This window comes from Lemur catta, chromosome X (assembly GCF_020740605.2).
Source record: "Lemur catta isolate mLemCat1 chromosome X, mLemCat1.pri, whole genome shotgun sequence".
Classification (NCBI taxonomy): Eukaryota; Metazoa; Chordata; class Mammalia; order Primates; family Lemuridae; genus Lemur; species Lemur catta.
The window spans coordinates 43,980,872-44,003,882 of record NC_059155.1 but is presented as its reverse complement, the minus strand read 5'-3'; the positions used below and the strand labels follow the sequence as shown (position 1 = coordinate 44,003,882).

The 23,011-nt window shown below is 42.2% G+C and overlaps 1 protein-coding gene across 1 annotated transcript in view; it reads right to left on the bottom strand.

Annotated features, from left to right (window-relative positions):
* NEXMIF (neurite extension and migration factor) overlaps nucleotides 1-21,684 on the bottom strand; it is a 142,135-nt gene extending 120,451 nt beyond the window's left edge. Inside the window, exon 1 of the mRNA XM_045538313.1 lies at nucleotides 21,111-21,684. The gene's annotated coding sequence lies outside the window, so the exon portion shown is untranslated. The remainder of the gene's footprint in view (nucleotides 1-21,110) is intronic.
* Between the last annotated feature and the right edge of the window lie 1,327 nt (nucleotides 21,685-23,011).

Here is a 23,011-nt window from a genome sequence, read left to right as displayed (position 1 = left end):
CTGATATAACCATTCTACAATATATACATATATCAAAAGATCACATTGTAGTCTATAAATATATATGATTAGTATTTGTCAATTGAAAATAAAAAAATTTAAAACCCATTGAAATTTCCTGTCAAAATAGAAAAATCTATCCTAAAATTCATATGAAATCTCAAGGGGCCCTGAATACCTAAAACAATCTTGAAAAGAAAGAACAAAATTTGAGATCTCATACTTTCTGATCTCAAAACTTACTACAAAGTTAACAGTAATCAAAACAGTGTGGCACTGGCATAAAGACAGACATATAGACCAATGGAATAGAAAACCCAGAAATAAACTCTCATATATCTGGTGAAATGATTTTCGACAAGAGTGCCAAGACCATTAGGTGGGGAAAGGACAGTTCTTTCAACAAATGGTGTTGAGAAAACTGGATATCCACATGCAAAAAAAAAAAAAAAGCTGGACCCTTACCTTATACCATATACAAAAATTAATTCAAAATCCATCAACGACTTAAACATGAGAGCTAAAACTGTAAAACTCAGAATAAAACATAGGAGAAAAGCTTCATGACACTGGATTTGGCAGTGATTTCTTGGATATGATACCAAAACCACAGGCAGCAAAAGAAAAAATAAATAAATTGGACTACACCAATATCAAAAACTTCTGTTCATCAAAGGACACTATCAACATAATGAAAAGGCAATGTATGAAATGAGAGAAAATATTTGCAAATCATATATCTGATAAAATATTAATATCCAAAATATATAAAGAACTACTACAACTCAGTAACATAAAAAACAAACAACTTGATTTTTAAAATGAGCAAATGACTCGAATAGACATTTCTCCAAAGAAGATATATGAATGGCCAATATGCACATGAGAAGATGCTCAATATTACTAATTATTAGAGAAATGCAAATCAAAACCACAATGAGATATCACCTCACACCCAGTAGGATGCATACTATTGGAAAAAAACAAAAAATAGCAAATATTGGCAATTTCTCTGAAGAAATGAGAACCTTTGTACACTGTTGGTAGAAATGTAAAATGGTGCAGCCACTACAGGAAACAGTATATAAAAAAATTAAAAATAGAAATTACCATATGACCCAACAATCCCACTTCTGGGTATATACCCAAAAGAACTGAAAGCAGGGTCTTGAAGAGATATTTGTACACCCATGTTCATAGCAGCATTATTCATAATAGCCAAAAAGTGGAAGGAACCCAAGTGTCCACCAATGGATGAATGGATAGGCAAAATGTGGTATATACATACAATGGAATATTATTCAGCCTTAAAAAGGAAGGAAATTATGACACACGCTACAACATGGATGAACCTGGAAGACATTATGCTAAGTGAAACAAGCCAGTTAAGAAAAGACAAATACTATATGATTCCACTTACATGAGGTACCTAGAGCCATCAAATCCATAGAGACAAAAAGTAGAATACAGGTTTCCAGGGCTTGAGAAAGCGGGAAATGGGGAGTTATTTAATAGGTACAGAGTTTCAGTACCACAAGATAAAGAGTTCTGGAGATGGATGGTGGTGATAGTTGTACCACAATGTGAATGAATGTACTTAATACCACAGAACTGCACACTTAAAAATGGTTAAGACAGTAAATTTTATGTTATGTGTATTTTACCACAATTAAAAATAGTAAAATAAAATAAAAAGAATGGGCTTTCTGGCATGGATTGCCTTTGGAAGTAACTGTCTGTCTGTGGATATATGTAGGTAAGGTAATCTAACAAAGGTAATTAATGTTTCAGATAAGGATGATTTAGATATCCCCTAGGTTGTTTCCAGGACATAGAAAACAACTGGCCAATATGTCAATGTGAGGTATAATGATAAACATACAAATAGCCAGGATGGTAGCACTTCTAAATTTTGTTGTAATTTGCTGCACAAAGCACCACTGAGGCACAACTTACATCACTTGTCTTCTCCTAGCAGGCAGTTAGAAATACCGCAGTTGCTGGTTTACCTGGTCTCATTATACATTTTTTCAGTCCCAGGGAATCCTGCTGAACAAAGTGTTACCCAAAAATGTTATGCAATTTACAACTCCCAGAGGCATGCACTATCTTATGCCTTGCCTTAGAAATAGTCCTGTGCACATATATCTCCCTAATAAAACATAGTTTTCCTGAAATGGGGGTTATTTTACTAATCCACTCCTTCACTGTTACTCATACCCCTTCTCTTCTCCCAGCTATAGTATCACATTTGGTATTAATAGATAGTCTTTAAGTATATTTTGTTATAATATCTATGAATGATTTTGAACCTCTAATAGCTGGAATGAGAAAGCTCCTTTAATACCCCTCCCAGAAATTGCCAAATCTCAAGGCAGTTCCAAACCACCATGTATACCTTTAATGTATATTAAAGACCACAGCCAAATGTCCCCTTCACGACATTTTTGATATTTGATCATGGATGAGTCCGTTATGGGCTAGAAGTGTCACAGGAGAATGTAAGTAATAGGATGCAAACTGGCCCCCAGTGGCAGGGGGTAGTTCTAATCCCAGCTCAAAGACTAACTTTCTTTATATTTGGCCAAAAGCCTTGCTTTTTGACTCAAAAATGGGGAGAAAGAGTTAACCAGGTCGGTGGTTTCCAACCTAAGGTCCCTGGTCATCTTAACAAAAAAGGTAATAAAGGGGATCCTCAAGCCAGTTTCATATTTCAAAACTTTAAGGGAAACAGAATATCATATAGCTGCTCCAGTTAGCTAAATGTTAAGTTTCTTTGCTTTTCCCTAGAATATAGCAACTAAGCACAATAACATGGTTATGTGTGCTGATCAGCTCTGACACATGAGCATATATGTGTATATATGAACATGGAGAAGATATTATTTAGTAAGTAGTTTTTCAGGAGAAAAACAACTCTTTGAAGTTGGGCCTTAAAAAGGGTAACAGAAGGGTTTAGGAGGGTATAAAAAGATTGTGAAGCTCTATTTTAGCTGATCTGTGGCTAAAATCCCCTGAAACTCTTCTGGGCTCCTATATCTAATCTACTTGCCCCTCTTATCTTTTCCAGTGAGAACTACAGTCTTCACTTACCTGAGATAGTGGAAACAGATGAGTAATGGACTTCTTGGACTGCCACCCTCCTTGGGTCTAAGCACAGTTGTGAGCTTTCAGCAGCAGAGCCCCCATGCCCCTTACACCCACGCATTCGGACCTTTTTAGGTGGAGGCCTTTGGATGGGCAAAAAATGGCAAAGTTTCCCATAGCCAAGCTGGTCAGCAAGCAGGCAAGTTCTTTGGAGGTTAGATGCAGCAAGTGCCACTTCACATTTTCCAAAGCCTACGGGATAGGTGTGGCAGGTTCTGACTCCCACAGAGTTGTCTGCCCAGTTTGAAGGAGAAATGCTACTACAGCACCCAAAGCTACCCCTTATTAAAGGCTGCTTTAGCTCAGCTGTCTTTGCTAGGGGAGGGGAAAAGGGTGGACCTTGTTCCAACATTGGCTTCTCAGTACCTGCAAGCAAGATCACCCTATGTCCCAGCAAATCGCATGTTTGCTGAGCCTCACCTGCCTATTTCCAAACCTCAATCAATTGCAGAAACAATTATCTCCCGAAAGAAAATCTTTTGGCAGGGGAGAGGGTTCTTTTTTTTTATTTCAGGATATTATGGGGATACAAACATTTTGGTTACATGGGGAGAGGGCTCTTTATAGAGGAATTCATTTAATTATTTCAATTTAAAATCTTGAACATTCCTAATCCTGGAGTCCTCACTGATTCTCAGGCATACACACACACACTCACATCCCAGCCCTGAGCAAGTGTGGGTCAGACATGCAGCTAGCTGCTAGCTGACTTGTGGCTTTCCAGCCCTGAGAGAAAAAATAGAGCCTAGAACTGAAAAATTGGAACTGTCAAGAGCTTCGGAACAACTACTGCGGATTGACATTTGGCCGATCCAAAGAGAATCAAAGGCAGCAAGGGCAAGCTAGCAATGAATTAAACTGATTAAAGCAGAAGTTCAGTGATCTTCAGCAGGCTAAGGTCCAGCTTTCCAAGACCCAAGACCAAGAATAACAGCACTCTCATTTTTTACTTTATTTTTTAATCTCAGCATCATACTTTTTCACTGTGTGACCTTGAGCGAGTTGCTTAATCTCTCGGTGCTTTACTGTTTCAAACATGTTGAACTGTCCAGAATAATAAATCATCACCTCTCTTTCTCCCAGCAGGTCTTGATGGTTGAATGCATGTTTGCGTGTATTAAAATTAAACAATGTAACCAAAATTGTGAGCAACAATTCTAACCCTGTGTGTGTGTGTGTGTGTGTGTGTGTGTGTGTGTGTGTGTGTGTGTGTGTGTGTAGTGGTGGTGTGGCTTTGTTGGGGAATGGATCCCTCTCCTCTTATAGTAAGTGCTGAAGTTTTAATGACTGTCATCTTCTTTGTGCTCAGGCTCTGGAAAAACTGAGTAACCCAACTCACTCCAAGGACTGGGGAAAATCACCACAGTCTTTTCCTCAGTGTGGGCTTCTTTGACCCAGGCAGCTCCAGAATTGGAGCTCCCTTTGGGCCCCAAGGGCACCCCTTGCCCTTGCCTTGGAGTTTGAGGGGTCTATCAGAGCTCCCTTTGGTCACACCCTAAGCCGTTTCAGAGGGCAACCAAACTGCTCTGAATGACTACTTCAGGAGCAGGAATCCTAGAAATGTCTATCTAGGTTTTGCTGTTGTTGTTTTGTTTCAGAAGAACAAGATCTGGCCAAAGGACAGGAACAAGCTTGCTGGGGAATATACTATGGTCCTTGTTTCCTTCTCTACTCAAGTCCCTGCCTATACCATCTTAATGGCTAAATAGCAAACATGTGCCTTAAAAAATATTTGGTGGTAAGAGTTCAATGTACAAATCTGCCTTTTAAAAAATGTGCATATGACATTATAATGTTAAGTAGAAAAAAGTAAGATAAGGTACAATCACAGAAACATAAAATTTGTATAGCAAAAAAGATCAGATCAAAATATTAAAATGGGCATTTCTTGGTTTCTTCATTTTTCTACTCTCCTGCATTTTACACACTGTATTAAAATGGATAATTTTTATAATGAAAAATTGAAGTTTTAGGGTTTTTTTGGTTTTTTTTTTTTTTTTTTGGTTTTCGTTTTTTTTTTTTTTTTTTTGCCTTGGAAAGGTTTCAAGTACCTAGTATGGGACAGGGGGCCAGGAGTCTCAAGTACAATATTAAATAAATGTATGCCCTTATTAAGTCATTTCCCTTCTCTGGGCCTCTGTTTTACTCTTTCATGGAATGGGGTAGGAGACTGGTAAGGAAGTGTCCCTAGAGACAATTCCAATTTTGCTCTTCATTGTTTTATCTCCAGAATCACTGGGCTAGCTGAGCTGCCTGCAGCCTTTGCAAATTGAAGTCCACAATAGGACATTGAGCTCTCTGGTTTTAAGAGCCAACAATTGATTGGATTTTCCAGTTTTTCTGCAATGTGATTATATATTATTTTTATCATAAACAAGTAATGTACATGCCATTGGTTCTAGGACACAGAGTGTAAAAGAAGAATGTAAAAAGAAAACTAGAATAAATCCCAAAACAAGATGCTGAGTGAAAAAAAACTAGTTGCAGAATGACACATACATTAAGATATTACTTATGTAAATTTTAAAAACACACAGAACAGTTCTACATATTATTTACTGGGAGAGGGGAGAAGGGAGAGAGGAAGCACACTTTTATTCAAAAGTACAAAAACAAAATGGAAGATACATACCACGTTCATCTTAGTGCTTGCCTCTGGAAATGGATGGAGAAGAATGGGACTGAAAATAGGGGACAGAATTTAACTTCTCTGTAACGTTTTATTTCTCCCACTGAAAAAAAATCTCAAGCAAACTTTATGTTTAAAATGTTAACAGTTTATCGATTCTGAGATCCAGGTGTGTTTTTTATATTTTTGATTCTCAGTGCTTTTCAGTATTTTTCTAATTACTCAAAATAAAAACATAAACAATTTCTTAAAGCAAAAGGTTGGATTATTTCTTGTCTATATTTTAAAGTATTTGTGAAATGTTCATGGGTTATTTTAATAAATGACAAATGAATTTATTCTTAAAACTGGAGAAATAGAAAAGAGAAAAAAGTAACAAGAGAAAGAAAAATGAAAGAGGGAGTCACTGAGATAAGATAGAGAGAGGCCCTGGGAGCCTCAGGATCTTCTTGACCCAAAGTAACAAACAAATTCCTACTCTAGACCATAAGCCAAGAATTTAACGAATGGACTTATTATCAGATTGGGGCTCCCGGGTATTCCAGACTTCAACCCCCACCATATGTTTTAAAACCCCTCTCTGTTCCATTGATTTTCTCCGGACAGAAACTTCCAGTGAGTCTCCTCCAACTGCCTAGCCTTTCAGGGACAAATTTTCCATCTCAGCTTCCAGGGCGGCTGTTACAACACCACAAATCACCTTCTGCTATCCCTTCTTGAGCCAAATTCCTACTGGTTTCCAGGAATCATATGGGGAATATGGTTCTCTGAATTTATTCCCTCACGGTACTTAGCTCACAACATTTCTTAAACTAAATGTCTTACTACAAAAGTTGAACTTGCTGAAGATAAAGATTTTCATTTTTCCCTATTGCCCTCTCCCAAGCTAAATCCCTGTCACAGCCACAATTGCCATGTTTATCCCCCAACTCTGAAGAAATCTCAGGCATCCTGGTCTCTTTGCTGCATATGGATTGATCATTGAATCAATTTGCTTTTATCAATTCACTGGCTCCTGATTTCCCCAATGGCCCCTTTTGTCAGCCCTTTACCCCCAGCCCTAATCTATAGACTCTCCTTCCTTTTTGAGGGTACCTTGTAATATGATGTTTTTGAGTGGCTCTTTCTGCCCTGACCTCCTGCCACACCCAGGAACCACAGGCTCTCTTGGCTGATGTAACCTCAGTGCTGGCTCCAGACTTTGCTCTCTGAGGATAGCAATGACCTTGCATCCAGCTACACAATATGCTAGGAAAACAGCTGCAGTTAAACAAGATATGAATCCCAGGCAACATCAAGGGGAAGGTTGAAGGCCCTGCTGATAAGTAAGAGGAGGTAGTTTGGGAAGGTGGTCAGCTGTGGGGGGAGTGCTAAAATGCAAGAGATAAGCACAGGCATCACGTGTTTAGAAGTGAGAATTCCCCTTACCTCACTGTTCAAAGAGGCCACTGATGGAGAAATCTAAGGGAAGGGATCAGAGCTTGGCCTGTAATCATCATTCTGTCCCTGATATACAGTGTGGCTTTGGGAAACTCACTTAAAAGTCTGTGATACTCAATTCCTCCATCTGGAAAATGTTACCACAATGAAAAACTGTTACTGTGGGAAAAGACCTTAGAGATCATTTCTAGACCAAACCCTCATTTCACAGTTTGAAAACTCTGAGGCCCAGGGAGGGGATGCAACTTGTCCTACAGGGTTATCAATATTTACCTTTCCTAAGTCCACAAGGATGTTTTTGAGACCAAATGAAGTCAAACATAGGAGCCCTTTGGGCCCTTTAGAAGAGAGGGGCTATGGAATCATAAGGCATTATTATTGGCAGCCTTAAGGCCTGTGGTCCCTTAACATAACTCTGTGTCCTGAATGAAGACACACCAGTATAGGATTTTATTTTCTCAGGACTATTGAATAACAGCTGTCTCCCGCAGCTGGCCGTCTCAGCAGTGGGGATGGCAGCTCTCTGCCCTATCATCCACTGCTCCCTCTCCCACCTCAGGCTGTCTCAGCTGCTTGAGCACTCTCTCTACCTGAGGGTCTAGAAATGTTACAGCAAGTGTTACAGCGAGTGGTCCCGAGGACAAACCGAGTGGTACACGGAGAGTCAGAGAATCAAGGTTTATTCACAAGCAGGCTCAGAGGGGGTCTTGCCACCAAATTCTGAGCCCCGTCTACCCAATTTTTCCCATTTTTATTAAGTTGGGGTGATCCAAGGGGAGGGGTCTCAGGTGACTAATGCCCGCCAGGTAAAAGGTTAGGTTAGTGTCTGCACCAGGTGATAGGTTTAGTGTCTGCACCAGGTAATAGGTTTAGTGTTATCCTGATGTGCCAGATGTTAGGTTAGTAATATGCTAATGTGCCAGGTGTTAGGTTAGTAATATGCTAATGTGGGTCTTCTGTGAGGGGTGGGGGTCTCAGGTGGGTGCTGTGCTAAGTAATAGATGGGGGTTTTCCTTATCAGAAACAGCTGCTCCCTGAGCATGCTCCACGTGGCACCCATGATTTCAGTGCCATAAGTAGACGACATAAAACAGGGCCTCCTTCCCAGAAGGTTATTGGGAGTGGGGTCAGAGCCATGCTGATCAGAGAAGGGCTGAGGAAGCCCAAAAGGACAGTCCAAAAGGCAAAGTAAATAGCATACGTAGGAGCACACTTTTCCTTTCAGCACACATTATTACAAAATAGACTTTGATTTCAAAGTGTAATTTGAAAGTGCTCTTGTCTGTATGTGGCCTGGCTGTCTGAGGCAGGCCTGTAGATACTTTAGTCTAATAAACTGAATTTTCAGAAAACAAAGGAATTCCATTCCTCATGTTAAATGCATCCACTTTAGGCCTCCATTAGCCAATGGTACTCAATGCTAGAAGATATCAAAGTCATACCTGTGGGTAGAACATTAAAGGTAAAAATCAAAGGGAAGAGATTAATTCACCTACGTACTTCTCAGCATCTTTCAGTGGTTGGCTAGAAGTGACCTGGACTTAATGAATCATGAATTTCTGGGGTCAACAATATCATGACATTGCCACCTTATCTGGACAATAAACAAATGAACCTTTCTCTTCATTCAGGTGCTAAATCTATGTAAGCCTAGCTACTAAAGCATTATTGAACTAGAGCCAAAAAACAGTGGCTTATAGGAAAATGGTAGAATCAATGGCAAGGAAGGCTGATTCCAGTCCTTTTCTCAGCTCTGTTCAGCAATATCCCAACTCTCTGGCCCCTCAGCACACCTAGTGAATACCATCTTCAAAAGTTGAGTGGCATATTTAGGCCTTCTTGAGAGACAAAGTGACAAATCAAGATTTTGGTTACTCCCACTACATACCATCACCATATCTCTGAGTAACATAGCAGGCACACTAACATGTTCCCCACATATACACATATCAGAAGGATCTTGGTAAGCCATGGTCTAGGATTTTATAACCAACACCTTAGTCTTTGGTTATAAAGCATGACTCTTTCTTTACAGCCTAACTCCCAAACTGCTTCTTTCTCAGGTGAGGGTATGTTTTTGTTTAGTTTTAAGTCAAGCCACATAGATCTGAAAAACCCACTATAGCACTAGCACAATTCCCCTTCCTTTCACCTATTTAGACAAACAGATTTGACTGTGTCATTTATGAAACATCTCAACATGCCAAGGTCACAACTTTGCACATATAGGTCTTGCTATGGGAAAAGGCAATGTGACCTGTATACATACAAACAACACGTATTCAATAGACACTGAGTACACCTTGTCCCTTGCCAAGAGATACAGTGTATAGGCAGCTCATAAATAGAAGCACATAGAGATGTATATACAAATACAGAAAGCCAGTAAGGGAAAATGTAACTGAACTGCCCCAAGGGGAGATTGAGAACACTGAACCTACACTGAGTACACTCCCACTAGTCTAAGCAAAGAGAGACTTGAGAAGGCAACAGTTATTCCAGTGTACAAAGAAGCTGTGTAACAGCATCTACTAACTCTCCAGGCCTTGGACAAACAGTGTCAACAAGTTAACACAGAGCTCTGTGAAGGACAGAGCTCCTTCACAAATGCCCCCCACCTGGCTGAGCATGATGAAAGCCTCAAGAACTAGACTATCAAGGCCACTAAGGTGCCAAATAAACCCTAGATTCTATAAACCAAATGAATACCCTTTTCATGACCTAGTCTTTTCTGTTAATATTTCCTCAATCAATGGTTACTTCAGTCATGGAGGTGAAGTTTGTTGCTATAAATAAAATAACTATCCCCCATTAGGAAAGACTTTCCCTCTATCCAAATGGAGTGGTACTAGAATCTGCAGCATGTCACACTACCTCTCTTACGGGGTTGAGAGGAAGAAACTTGATTAATACTATGGATACCAACTCTGCTCTACTGGGTCCACAATGATCAGCTAAGTTCCCTGTGCTCATATTTCTCTAGAACTCATAACAACTCAGGTTTTGGACCTAAACCCTAGCCATGGACCTCAGATCCAATAACTAGGTCCTCGTCTTATTCCACCTGTGCCACAGTAACCCCAAACCTCAATTACTGTAGGGCCAAGCTCCTTTACTGCTCCCTCCCCCAACCTCAGTCTTCTAGAACAGTGATGGAAATGTTCTACCCATGTGTTGCCCAATATAGTAGCCACTAACCATATGTGGCTACCAAGCACTTGAAATGCGGCTGAATTCCAACTCCTACAAAGCAATTATAAGAAGCCCTGACCTCTAGGTATCAACAAGCTGAGTGGGAAATCTGGACTTCTACTTCCACCTGGCAGTAACAAGACAACAACTCCCTTCCCCTGGAGTTGGAACTCCTAGAGCAGGAGCAGTGTGAGAGAAATCCAGCCAAAACAGAAAGTTTAAATAAGATCCAGAATCTCATAACATACTACAAAAATGTCCAGATTTCTATAGAAAATCACTCATCATTACCAAGAACCAGAAAGATCTCAAATTGATTGAAAAAAAGGCAACCAAGAGGTGCCAAAACCAAGATGACAGAGATATTAGACTTGACAAAGATTTTAAGGCAGCCATGACAAAAATGCTTCAATATACAGCTAGAAATACCCTTGAAACAAATTAAAAATAAAAAGTCTCATCAAAGAAATAAAGGATATATAGATAAATCAAGTAGAAATTTTAGAAATGACAAACACAATAACAAAATTTAAAACTGAATGTAAGGCCAGGCACAGTGGCTCACGCCTGTAATCCTAGCACTCTGGGAGGCAGAGGTGGGCAGATTGTTTGAGCTCAGGACTTCAAGACCAGCCTGAGCAAGAGCGAGACCCCATCTCTACTAAAAATAGAAAGAAATTATCTAGACATCCAAAAATATATAGAAAAAATTAGCTGGGCATGGTGGGGCATGCCTGTAGTCCCAGCTATTTGAGAGGCTGAGGCAGGAGGATTGCTTGAGCCCAGGAGTTTGAGGTTGCTGTGACCTAGGCTGACGCCATGGCACTCTAGCCTGGGCAAGAGAGTGAGACTCTGTCTCAAAACAAACAAACAAACAAACAAACAAACAAAAAAACTGAATGTATGGTCTCCACAGCAGAATGGAGAACACTGATAAAAGAATCACTTAAGTTGAAGATAGAATGATAGAAATTATCCAATCTGAATAACAGAGAAAAAAATAGACTGAATAAATAAACAAGGCTTCAGAGACCTGTAGGACCACAAAAAGAAGATCTAACTTTTCTGTCACCAGAGGAGGCCTGAAACAATAGAAGAAGGCAGGACATAAAAAGTATTTGAAGAAATAATGCTCAAAAATTTACCAAAACTTACTAAATCTGGCAAAAGACATAAACCTACAGACTCCAGAAGCATATCCTGAACTAGATAAACCCAAAGAAATCCAAGCTAAGGCACATCAAACTTCTAAAAACTAAAGGAAAAAAATATCTTGAAAGCAGCAAAAGAGAAATGACACCTTACCTACAAGCGAAAAACAATTCAAATGACAGCAGATTTCTCATCAGAACCCATGAAGGCCAGAAAGAAATGGCACACTTTTCAAGCACTTTCAGAAAAAAAAAAAAAAAAAAAAAAAAAAACAAAAACCTGTCAACCTGGAATCTTATTTCCAGTCAAAATATCCTTCAGGAATGAAGGGGAAATCAAGAAATTCACAGATGAAGGAAAAATAAGAGAATTTGTTGCTAGCAAACCTGCACTAAAAGAATGACTAAGGAAAAGTCTCTAAACAGAAAGTAAAATATAAAAGAAGGAATCTTGGAACCTTCCAAAGGAAAAAAGAACACCAAAAAGAGTAAAAGTAAGGGTAAATACAATTGACTTTGCTTCTCTTGTTGAGTTTCTCATTACATTTGAGTGTTGAAACAAAAATTATAGTCTGATGTAGTTCTAAATATATGTAGAGAGCCGGGCATGGTGGCACATGTCTATAATCCCAGCTACTCGAGAGGCTGAGGCAGGAGGACCATTTGATCCCAGGAGTTTGAGGCCAACCTGGGCAACATAGTGAGACTTCATCTCTAAAAAACAAATGGTAAATGGAATTTGAGGAGATAAAATTAAAAATAATAAATGATTTTAAAAGTATGTAGAGGAAATATTTAAGGCAATATATGCAGGGGAAGGTAAAGGGACTTAAAGAGAGGTAAGGTCTCTATAATTTACTCCAACAGGTAAAATGTTGATACTAATAAATTATAATAAGTTATGTACTTACAGACACTCTGGAAAATAGTTTTACAGTTTCTTAAAAAACTGCAAAACTAGTTTTTAGTTTAAAAAACTAAACATACATTTACCATAGGACCCAGCAATCACACTTTTGGGAATTTTTCCCAGAGAAATGAAAACTTATGTTCACACAAAAACCTATACACTAATGTTCATAGCAGCCTTATTTGTAATAGCCAAAAACTGGACACAACCAAAACGTCTCTCAATAGGTGAATGATTAAACAAACTGTAATAATTCATACCATGGAATACTGTTCAATAGTAAAAAAGGAATTAACTATTTATACACAAAAGAACTTGGATGGATCTCAAAGGCATTATGCTGAGTGAAAAAAAGCCAACCTGGAAAGGTCACATACCCTACGACTCCATTTATATACCATTCTTGAAACGATAAAGCTCTAGATATGAAAAACAGATTAGTGATTGCCAGGGGTTTGGAGTAGTGGGGAAGGGGGATGAGTATGACTATAAAGACTATAAAAGTGTAGCACAAGAGAGATCTCTTGTAGTGATGAACAGTACTTTATATTGATTGCAGGGGCAGTTACACAAATATACACATGTGATAAAATGACATAGAACTTTATACATCCATTGTCCCAATGTCAAGTTCATAGTTTTGATATTATACTAGAGTTATGCAAGATATAACCATTGGGGGAAATGGGCGAAGGATACATGGGACCTCTCTGTCCTTGAAACGTCCTGTGAATGTATAATTATTTCAAAATTAAAAGTGAAAAAAAGTAACTGCAGTAGGCAGAATAATGGCCTTCCAAAGATGTCCACATCCTACTCCCAAAACCTGTGAATATGTTAGGTTATGTGGCACAAGAGGAATTAAGGTTGCAGATACAATTAAGGTTGCAAACCAACTAACTTTGAGATGGGAATATTATCCTGGATTATCCAGCCAGGCAGACCCAACATAATTATAGGGATCATTATAAGTGGAAGAGAGAGGTAGAACAGTGAGAGTTGGAGAATGAAATGTAATGATGAGAGCAAGATTGAAGTGATGTGATATGAGGAATCAATCCCCTATCGCTGGCCTTAAATATGAAAGGGGGCCATGAGCCAAAAAATTCCAGCAGCCTCTAGAAGCTGGAAAAGGCAAGGAAGCAGAGTCTTCCCCTATAGCCTCCAGAAAGGAATTCAGCCCTGCCTACACCTTGATTTTAGCCCAGTGGAACGTAATACAGACTCCTGACCTCTGACCTCCAGAAAATGTGTTGTTTCAAACCACTAAGTTTTTGGTAGTTTGTTAGAGTAGCCATAGTAGAAAACCAACACAGCTACCAACTAGGGGTTAAAAACTAACCCAAAGACAGACAACTGGCTTTTTGCAGAGTACATTCAATTAATTAGTCAGAAGTCAATAATAACTCTGTACCATAATCTTAAAGCAATAGTCAATACATCATGGCTAATGCTATTTGCAATTCCACATTACCAATGATAGCAATGATAGAAATCTTGCCTCAGAATTGCAGGGAACAAACACGTTACTCCCTATTAAATGGGGCCTGCTAAGCCACTGCAGGGATAAGAACAGGAGCATTTGTGCCATAGAGGCTGGAAATCTTGTCTCAACCCAGCTAGAGATACCTATTTGCTGAGGAATTTCCTGCTGTGTTAGGAAAACAGGCCATCTATACTTATTTCCTGCTACAGTTTGAATACTTGTCTCCTCCAAAACTCATGTTGAAAATGAATCCCCAACATGGCAGTATTGAGAGGTGAAACCTTTAAAAAGTGATTGGGTCATGAGGGCCCTGCCCTCCCGAATGGATTAATCCATTCATAGATTAATGGATTCATAGGTTAATGGAGTAATGGGTAATCACGGGAATAGGACTTGTAGCTTTATAAGAGGAATACAGACCTGAGCTAGCACTTTCAGCCCCCTTGCCATGTGATGCCCTGTGCTGCTTCAGGAGTCTGCACAGTCCCCACCAGCAAAAAGGTCCTCAGCAGATACAGCCCCTCAACCTTAGACTTCTCAGCCTCCATAACTGTAAGAAATAAATTCTTTTCTTTATAAAATACCCAGTTTCAGGTATTCTGTTATAAGCAATAGAACATGGACTAAGACATTTTCCAAGGGGTAGAATATAGAAACAATAGAAAAATGCATTGAATTACAAAAATGATGGGGTAAATTCATGCAGATGGTCAAAAGACCCAGCCAGGAACAAAGCTAATTCCCTATAAGACAGGAAAATCCGTTTATTATTTTCTCTGTCCCCAGTATCCCAGTGCTTAGCATGTAGTAGACGCTCAACAAATGTTTGCTGAATCAAATTATAAATGATCAGTAATGGACCCATCCAGCCTTAGAATCCTATTAACTCTCATACTCTGCAATATTCTAAACTGCTAAGAAAAGAAGCAATAAATATTTATTCATGAGTCAGAATACCACCTATTACTACCATCCCAACTGCAAGGCGCAGATGTGGCATATATTCATGTTTACAGAGCTTAAGGAGCTTTGCCTTTAATATATGATGTTAGATATCTGGGATTAAATCTATTAACACTCTCCAGGATGGCTGATACTCCAAAAGGTTCATGAGTCCCTAGGGTCCCCATGAAGGTATCCGGACATCACCTCCCTCTCTGACCCCATCACCATATCTAACAGTTGGTACTAGGACGAGTTCCCTACTTTTTTCATGCCCTTGGCTAAGAGAAATATGGAAAGATAAAGATACAGAGGAAAGACAGAGAGTTAGAGGCAGGCAAGTGTGAGTGAGTTTTTATGGAATGTAGTTATATATTAATGATGAACTTGTAGGAGGTGAGAGCTGAACAGGTATTTTTAAGAATCTGAGAGTTGACAAGTCAAGGATTTGGGGAAACTAGTTTTGACTTGTTTTTGGTGAGAATGGTAATGTCAAAGTGAGTGCTAAGTGGTTGCTTTTCATAATAAATGCTCAGGAAGGCTAATCAGAAAAATGCTTGTGAGAGTAGCTGAGGGCTGCAGACCATAAGTATACTAATAACATGCTTTTCTGAGACAGTCATTTTCATGGCTTCCATTTCAAGCCACTGTGACCATGACAGCCATGGAACAGGAATTCTGTAACAACTAGGGAAAGGCTAGTGCAGAGGCTTTTAACTCACAATGCATGGTTGGACTTCTTGAAAATGTATGCAAGTGTTATATTTATAAATGTACACTTTTCTGAAGAGAGTACCCTTGGCATTCATTAAATTTTCATAGGGGTTCATGCCAAGGTTCGGGACCACTGGCTAGATGGTGATGGCCCACTTTTTCTACTCCCCTGCTCAGTAAACAGCACATCTTCAAAATGTGTTCCAGTTATTTAGTAACTAAAGAGAAAGCAGGTTCCTGTTCAAGCAATTTTCTGAGAGCTAGTCTCCCTCCAGGTTAATAAATCACATGCCTGCCTGGAATAACACAGCAAATATTGGGAAGGAGGGCAGAAAGAATGTAGTAGCACCACAAACTTTAGGTTACTGAAATAGGCAGGAAAGAAAAGGTAACTATTGACATTTCAACTCAAACAAATTTACCTGTGGATTTCACTTTTTGAGTCATCCCTCTGCCATGCCACCAGGCTCTGGACAATCTCTAAACACCTAGACATCAGCTGAAATATGGTCCTGAAATGTGGGGTCATTTTAACATTGGACTAAGTAAAGATCAAGTAAGAAGGGGGAGCTTGAAAACATTTGCAAAAGCAACTCTAAATGTATCTATGTTTTGTTCTTGTCTGCATTATTTCTTTTTCCATGGCAGGCCAGATTTGACTCCTGCCCTAGATCAACAAAAGCCAATCACAGATACTTAAGACTGGGAGGTCGTTTAAAATATCATCTTTCCATTTGTCTTGACCAAAAGGCAAATGGAAAACTATATACATGAAAGGCAAGACTACATGCAAACTATTCAGGACAGAGAGTTGCCTGTGCACTTCTCAAACATACTCTGAAAAAAAAGAATTCACACTTCTCTTGGTACTACACCCCTTTTTCTCACAACTACCATGGTCAGGAAGAAACCTACCTTTCTCCTGATAAGCTTTAAGCTTATTACCTCTTATCAGTCTTTCATGAAAGTAAGAACAGCCGCTCTCCTGCATGTAGATAGCACCTCTTTGTGTGCATGTGTACGTGCAAACACATGCATGCATTTTGGAGGGATGCCTTTGGAGCTAATAATCCAATTCTGTCAAGAAAGCCCAAAGCCTGAATCATTTCTGGAGTTTTTCTCCACAAAGACCCATTAGCTAGGAAAAAGATAGGCTGAGCCAAATTAAGGGTCTATCACATCTCCAAAGCTCATCATCTCCCCAAGTTTTGCAAATACAATTATCTCCCGAAATCAAGAAGCACAGATTCTTTCAAAGGTGGTTTATAGTAAGGTGACCACAGAATTTTTTTCTAAACTGGCACACATTTGAGGGTGAAATAAGTATACTGGAACAACAGGCATAAACCACAACATATGATCACCCTACTTATGGTCCTTCATAGAGGAAATGTTTTAACTTCCCTCAAATAAAACAAATCTCTATGCCTGTTCTTGATGGAGGATGGCATGGCACTACTCTAGCAGTCAGACCCAAGGTATAATCTTGGTCTCAAATCTCTAAACCCTCTTCAGGTAAACATCAGGAGTAGCTTTTTGTTTAATCTAGTTGTGTGGCACTTGAAATGGGATACTGAGGGTGAGAAGTTTAAATTTTTTAATGGGATTTGGGGGTGCTTGAGAAAACAGTAGATAATTGTTTATATCAAAATTATCACATTGGGGATAGATAAGATGAACCTATTGAGGTGCCCTTTGGAAAAATTATAATTGTGTGCATAGCAGTTGATCCCAAAGACTTCAGTTTCTTTTCCACCAGAGAACAAGAAAGGGAAAGATATCAGATCACAGCACTTACCTACAGAAAAAGACCAAAAGAGAACATTCCCTAGCAGAGGCTTGCAAATCACTGCAGGCAGCGAGGGACTGGAGGGAAACAAGACAAAGAAGGTCCTCACCCCTACCTCTAGCTGGCCCCACAAAGGCCCTACCATCACTAAAAGGTAGTTTGCCCCAACTCTCCACTCTCTCAGCTGATCACATCCCAAACCAGGTTTCCCCAAGGTTGTGATGTGCACAAGGCCAGTGTTGTTTGAGAACAGAGGAATCTTCATCTCCACCCAACATGAAATTTTCTTGGCAAGCAAAAAAGTGCAAACTTAAAGGTAGCCCCAAGTAGTCTTGTCTAGTGCTCTTTGTTTTCAAGCAGCATGGAGAACCTGAGAAGTTCTTTGTGTCTAACTCTATGATCTTGGGTTTGAAAAGGTTCTCTGGTAGAAACATTGTCAATTAGGGAGCTGGAGAGCAAGTTTTCAGAGGAGGTAAAAGGAAAAAAATAAGAAAAGAAAAAATTAAAATGCCCAAACCTAAAGTCCCTAAGATGGGAAAAACAAGGAAGCCAAATGACCTATTCTTTAGTGAATCAACCCCCTTCCCTATCACCCACTTTGGTCCTTCTCTCCTTTTGCTTATTGTGCACAGGAACACTTAAACCATGTACATGCCACCAGATAAGAGTTTAAAGGTAATGTAACAGAGTCAAAGGCCAATTAGAATCTCTTTTTTTCCCCTAACTAAGGGATTTGCAGAAGAAAAAAAATATTTACTAGAACTGGACTTAGGAACAGAGAAACTGCAATCAATGCTTCTTTGGTTAGGCCCGTCCTCCTAAGCAAATACTTCAGGGAGACCAGGACCTCCAGTGATTGTGTCAGAGATCTATGAACACATCCTTGATTATTTTAAATTCAGCACTTAGCATTTTTCTCATCTCTCTGCAACACCACCACACCTTTAGTTCTCTCTGCTCACTGGCTAGCTTACAGGTAATCAGACCATTGTGGAAAAAAGAAAAAGAGGGAAGAGAGACAGACTGAGTAAAACAAAAAGAAGCAGTGTCTGCAGTTGTTTGACTTCGGCAACAGGGTGTTACAGGTTTGCATGTGTGTGTGCGTGCATGTGTGTTAAAAAGCATTGATGCATTGAAGATTTATTCACTGAACAGGTTGATTTATTTAACAGACTTGACATATGTCAAATTCTGCCATGTGCTTACATAATTGTTATTCATTTATCAGAGCTGTTATTTAGGCAAATATTTGTTTTAAAAGTATTTTTCTTTAAATGACTTTCTCTAGCTTACTGCACAATCAATCCGTGGTTCATTTTAATTATATTATGTTAACAATAGCTATTTGGTGGAAGTCTCTGAAATCTAATCTTCCCCATGCCATTTCATCTCCACCCAAACTCTATTCCTTTTTTCCTAGTAATAAATTCCTGACTAAAATCACACCATAGGGAAAATTTTTAAAATATGTACAAATTCCTTTTATGTTATAGTATTTTACACTTATGATTTCCAGAAAAGCAATTTCTCAGCATGTTTTTAAAATCACAGATCTGAATACTGTTAACCTAAAAAACTGGCTAAAAGGACAAAAGCATGTATTTTTTTGTGAGTGTATGTCTGTGGGGCGAGAGCGGCAGTTGGAACAGCTAGGGGAGAGCTAGGTAGAGAATTAGGCAGAATAAGAGGAAGTAAATGGAGTCATTTCAAGTCTTACAAATTTTGTTGAACCACCCTATGCCATCTGAACACATGTGCACAAAAAATTATATCTTTTCAACTCCAATGCATGCAATCTATCTAGGTTTTATGGGAGGTAAAATATTGGAAAGTATTTCCAAGAAACAAAAATGTCTAATCAGTAGCCTCCAGGGCTGGTTTGAGTTCCTCTATTGTAAAAATGCAGTTTGCAAAAGCAAGATTCATTTTGACCTCCCAGGTCAAGCAGTGTTGGGACCAGGAAAGCTAGGAGGGGAGATCCCACCACCACACAAGTAAATTTTTGACCTAGTAAGCAAATACGTTTTTGTTGTCACTGCAGGGTAAAATGTACAAGTCTTCCAGAAATTAGACACTGTAATAAAAATGTACCAGCCCAAATTTAAATTGCTCACTAGACAGATGGTTAATTATATTCACAGCCACATATTTCACTGGGATAGAGTTTCAGACACTCAGCCAGTTTTATTTGATTAGCCGGTTTCCCAGTTAATATGTAAAATGACAGTTACTTAGGACTTTTTTGTTCCCTTCTAAAAATATATTTTCAATACGTGTAAATTCTCCTCAGCCATGGGAACGTCACTGCTGTAAATAAAACGTTTGGTCATATGTCACCTCGTGTAAAAGATGTAAGGAAGATTCGCCCCCCCCTTTAAAAAACTCAAATGGTCTTTAGTAGTTCAAAGAAGACCTTTGGAGCACCTTTTCTCAGCAAGCAAAATATTCCAAGGAACTATCGACACACTCTGCTCCTCCACCAAAAACAACTGAGATATTCAAATCCCGGGATTACAGTGTTTGAGACGCTTTTTAAAAACAGCCCTGCCAGCCCTACACACAAAAACATGTGTTCTCAGATAACAGTCTGAAAATGGAACGTTAGAAAAAGGCCACATAGCTAAGTGTATTGCTGTGCACAGAATTCAACAATATGCTGGGAGCCAAAACCCAGAAGCAAAATATAAGACCCACTTATTCCAATATGCAGCCAGAAGCTCGACAAAAATCAAGAGTGCTGGTGCCGAAATGGGGATGCCAATTTTTTTTTTTTTTTAACTTCGAAAAAGACAGAAAACCTTGCGCGGGTGATTCGGTCCCTCACGAATCAGACAGACAGAAGCAGTCATGCTGAAACCGCTGGATTCCTCAGCTGAACGGCGCCAACTCAGCGGCGCGGTTTCCACACTTTCCCGGAGCGGGGCCGGCTCCCCGCGCCGGCTCGCCGCCTCCCCGCCCCACGGGGTGTACAGCACGCGAGCGGACGTGTGTTGCGGGGTGCGGCACAGAGAAGCGCAGAAGCCACGCAGGAAAGCGTCAATTTTACTGCCGCCGAGAGCGGGAAGGGGCCGTGGGCCAATTTCCGCAAAGGTGACGAGCTGGGCGAGGCTCGGTTGGGTCCCCAACTTATACCCGCCCGTGGTCCCGGCTGAGTGGCGCGTGCCCCCGGAGCGCTCTTGTGGTGACCACCGCCGCCCGGCGCGCGCGGGAGCCGCGGGCGGGGGAGGCGCCGGCAACGCGGCTTCGCACCTTTGCGGCGTTGGCCCTGGCGGCCGCCGCGTGGGGTTTCCCGCTCGCGCCAAAGCGTGCTGTGCCCGTGCCCCATTCCCTGGCAAGGCTCCCTCGGGCACCATCCTGAAAGGAGACGGCACTCTGCTGTCTCCGCTGCCCGGTGGTGTGCGTGTGAGCGCGGCGGCTCCAGCCCGCTCGCTTCCCCTCCCCCCCCACCCCCGGCGCAAACACAGAGGCCTTTCCTAGATTGCAGTGCCTGTCAGGGTGAGCCGGGATCTCGCGCCCTCGCGGCCTCGCTCCCTCGTACACAGACACACACATGCACGCCATTCGCACACACACGTCCTCCCTTCTGTTTTCCCTTCCTCCTCTCCTCGCTCGGCTTCCTCCCATTCGTTCCACCCCCTGCCGCCGCCACCCGAGCCAGCCGGGGAGCCGGCGAGAAGGCCAGGGGGCTGGATGGCAGCGCTCGTGCTCACCTCACAGGCCGACTCCCAGGGCGCACGTCGCCGGCGGGTTCAGGCAGCAAGCGCCGGAGCTGGCGCGGCCACAGTCAAGGTTGGGCTGCCACCGTCGCCGCAGCTGTTGGAGCTGCCGCCGCCGCCGCTGCTACTGCTACTGCTGCCGCCGCCGCCGCCACCTCTGCCTTAGCTCCATGCGCCGGGCCCGCCAGGTGGACGCGCCTCTCTCCCTCGCTTGCTACCTCAGGCGCCGCCGCCGCCGCCGCCGCCGCCGCCGCCGTGCTAGATGGAGTCAGAGCTGTCGGGCTCTGGCCCTGAAACTCAGAGCCTCGGTGGCTGCCCGGCTGCTCCTAGGGTCCGCGCTCCGCTTGCACCACCGCTCGCTCGGGCTGGGGCTACCTCACGAGCCGGCTACGCGCGCGGCCCCTGGAGCCCGCTCTGTGCGGTGGCTGCGGCCGTCCGCGAGAGGGAGAGAGAAGGAGGGCGGCTGCTACTGTCGCTATCGCTGTTAAAGCTATTGCTAAATGCTGCTACTGCCGCTACTGCTACTGCTGTGGCGGCGGCGACTGCTGCTGCTGCTGCTGATGCTACTGGTTTTCCTTCCCGGGTTCTCCCCCTGCCTCGTCCCCCCTCCTCTCCCCCTTCTCCTCCTCCCCCTCCTCCCCCTCCTCCTCCTCCCCCTCCTCCTCCTCCTCCTCCTCCTCCTCCCCCTTCTCCTCCCTCTGCCGCTTTTCTCAGAGCCTCTGCGGGCGCTGCCTGGTCCCCTCTTCTCCCAGAGCTGCCCCTGCCCATTCAGAAAGGTGGCCAGAGTGGGACTGCCTCGGCTGCCACCATCGCTATTGCCCCTGCCATTGTTTCTTCCAACACGCTGTTCTTGCTGGACGCGTTCCCCCTCTATCCTCCTTCCCCACCACAGTCCTCCCTTTCCCTCCCTCCCTCCCTCTCCTTACCCTCTCTCAGATCCCTTCCCCATGTGCCCCCGACTCTGTCCGTCTGTCCCTCCCTCCCCTCAGGCGCCCGGGAGCGCGCACTGCGCGGCCACCAGTCATAAAGGGCGCGCGCCCCCCTTCCCCACCCCCACCCCGCCCCCCACTCGCATTCTTGCAGCCGGTCCAGTCCACCGCGCGACTCGTGCATTCTCCCTCTGGCAGACACGCAGCCGGACACCACGCTCCCACGCCTTTTAGGGCAGTTGTGTGTGCGGAGAGGGGCGCTCTGAAGTTTGGGGAAGAATATTTGAATGGCTTCATCCACCAAGCATCTAATCATTCAACCTCTATCTACCCTTAACTTAAGGGCCTAAGCACCCAGGAAGGTGGGTCATGTTGGAAGGGTTGGAGGAAGGCAGAGAAGTGGAGACGGGTGTTTTCTGGAATAAAGGAGAGAAGGGAACCAGGAAGGAAATGAGATCTGCCTGACTGCTGTCATTGAAAAATCCCTTAGGTAGTCAAGTCCCTTCAGACGTCCTGGGAACCCAACAGGAAACAGCAAAAGATTGGAGAGCAACTCCAATCTTGGAGACCATGTAGCACTTTTGGAACCCTGGGTGTGAGATTGCTGTCTGAGTCCCGGGGGGTCATCACCACTAGCAGCCAGGGCACGGGATCCAAAGGTTAGTGCTAGAACAGAAGGGATAAAACTAGCTACTTTGTGTACACTTGCTTCAGCAAGTCATTGCCAAAGCAGAGCTTCTCCAGTCAGGCAAGACCCAATTTCAGGATTTTCTGCTTCCACAGCTACAGCCTCATTTTGCTACCAAGGCTTAGGCTTTGGGATCTGACGTGTCCAACTTCTCGCCTGTCACCCTCAACAGAGCCTATGTAGCCCGTCACACAACCCCTCCCCAGAAACAGCACAGGGAGGAGGAGGGCCTATTTCCCTTTCCCTGGCAATGTACAGGAGACAAAAGTTCTAGATAT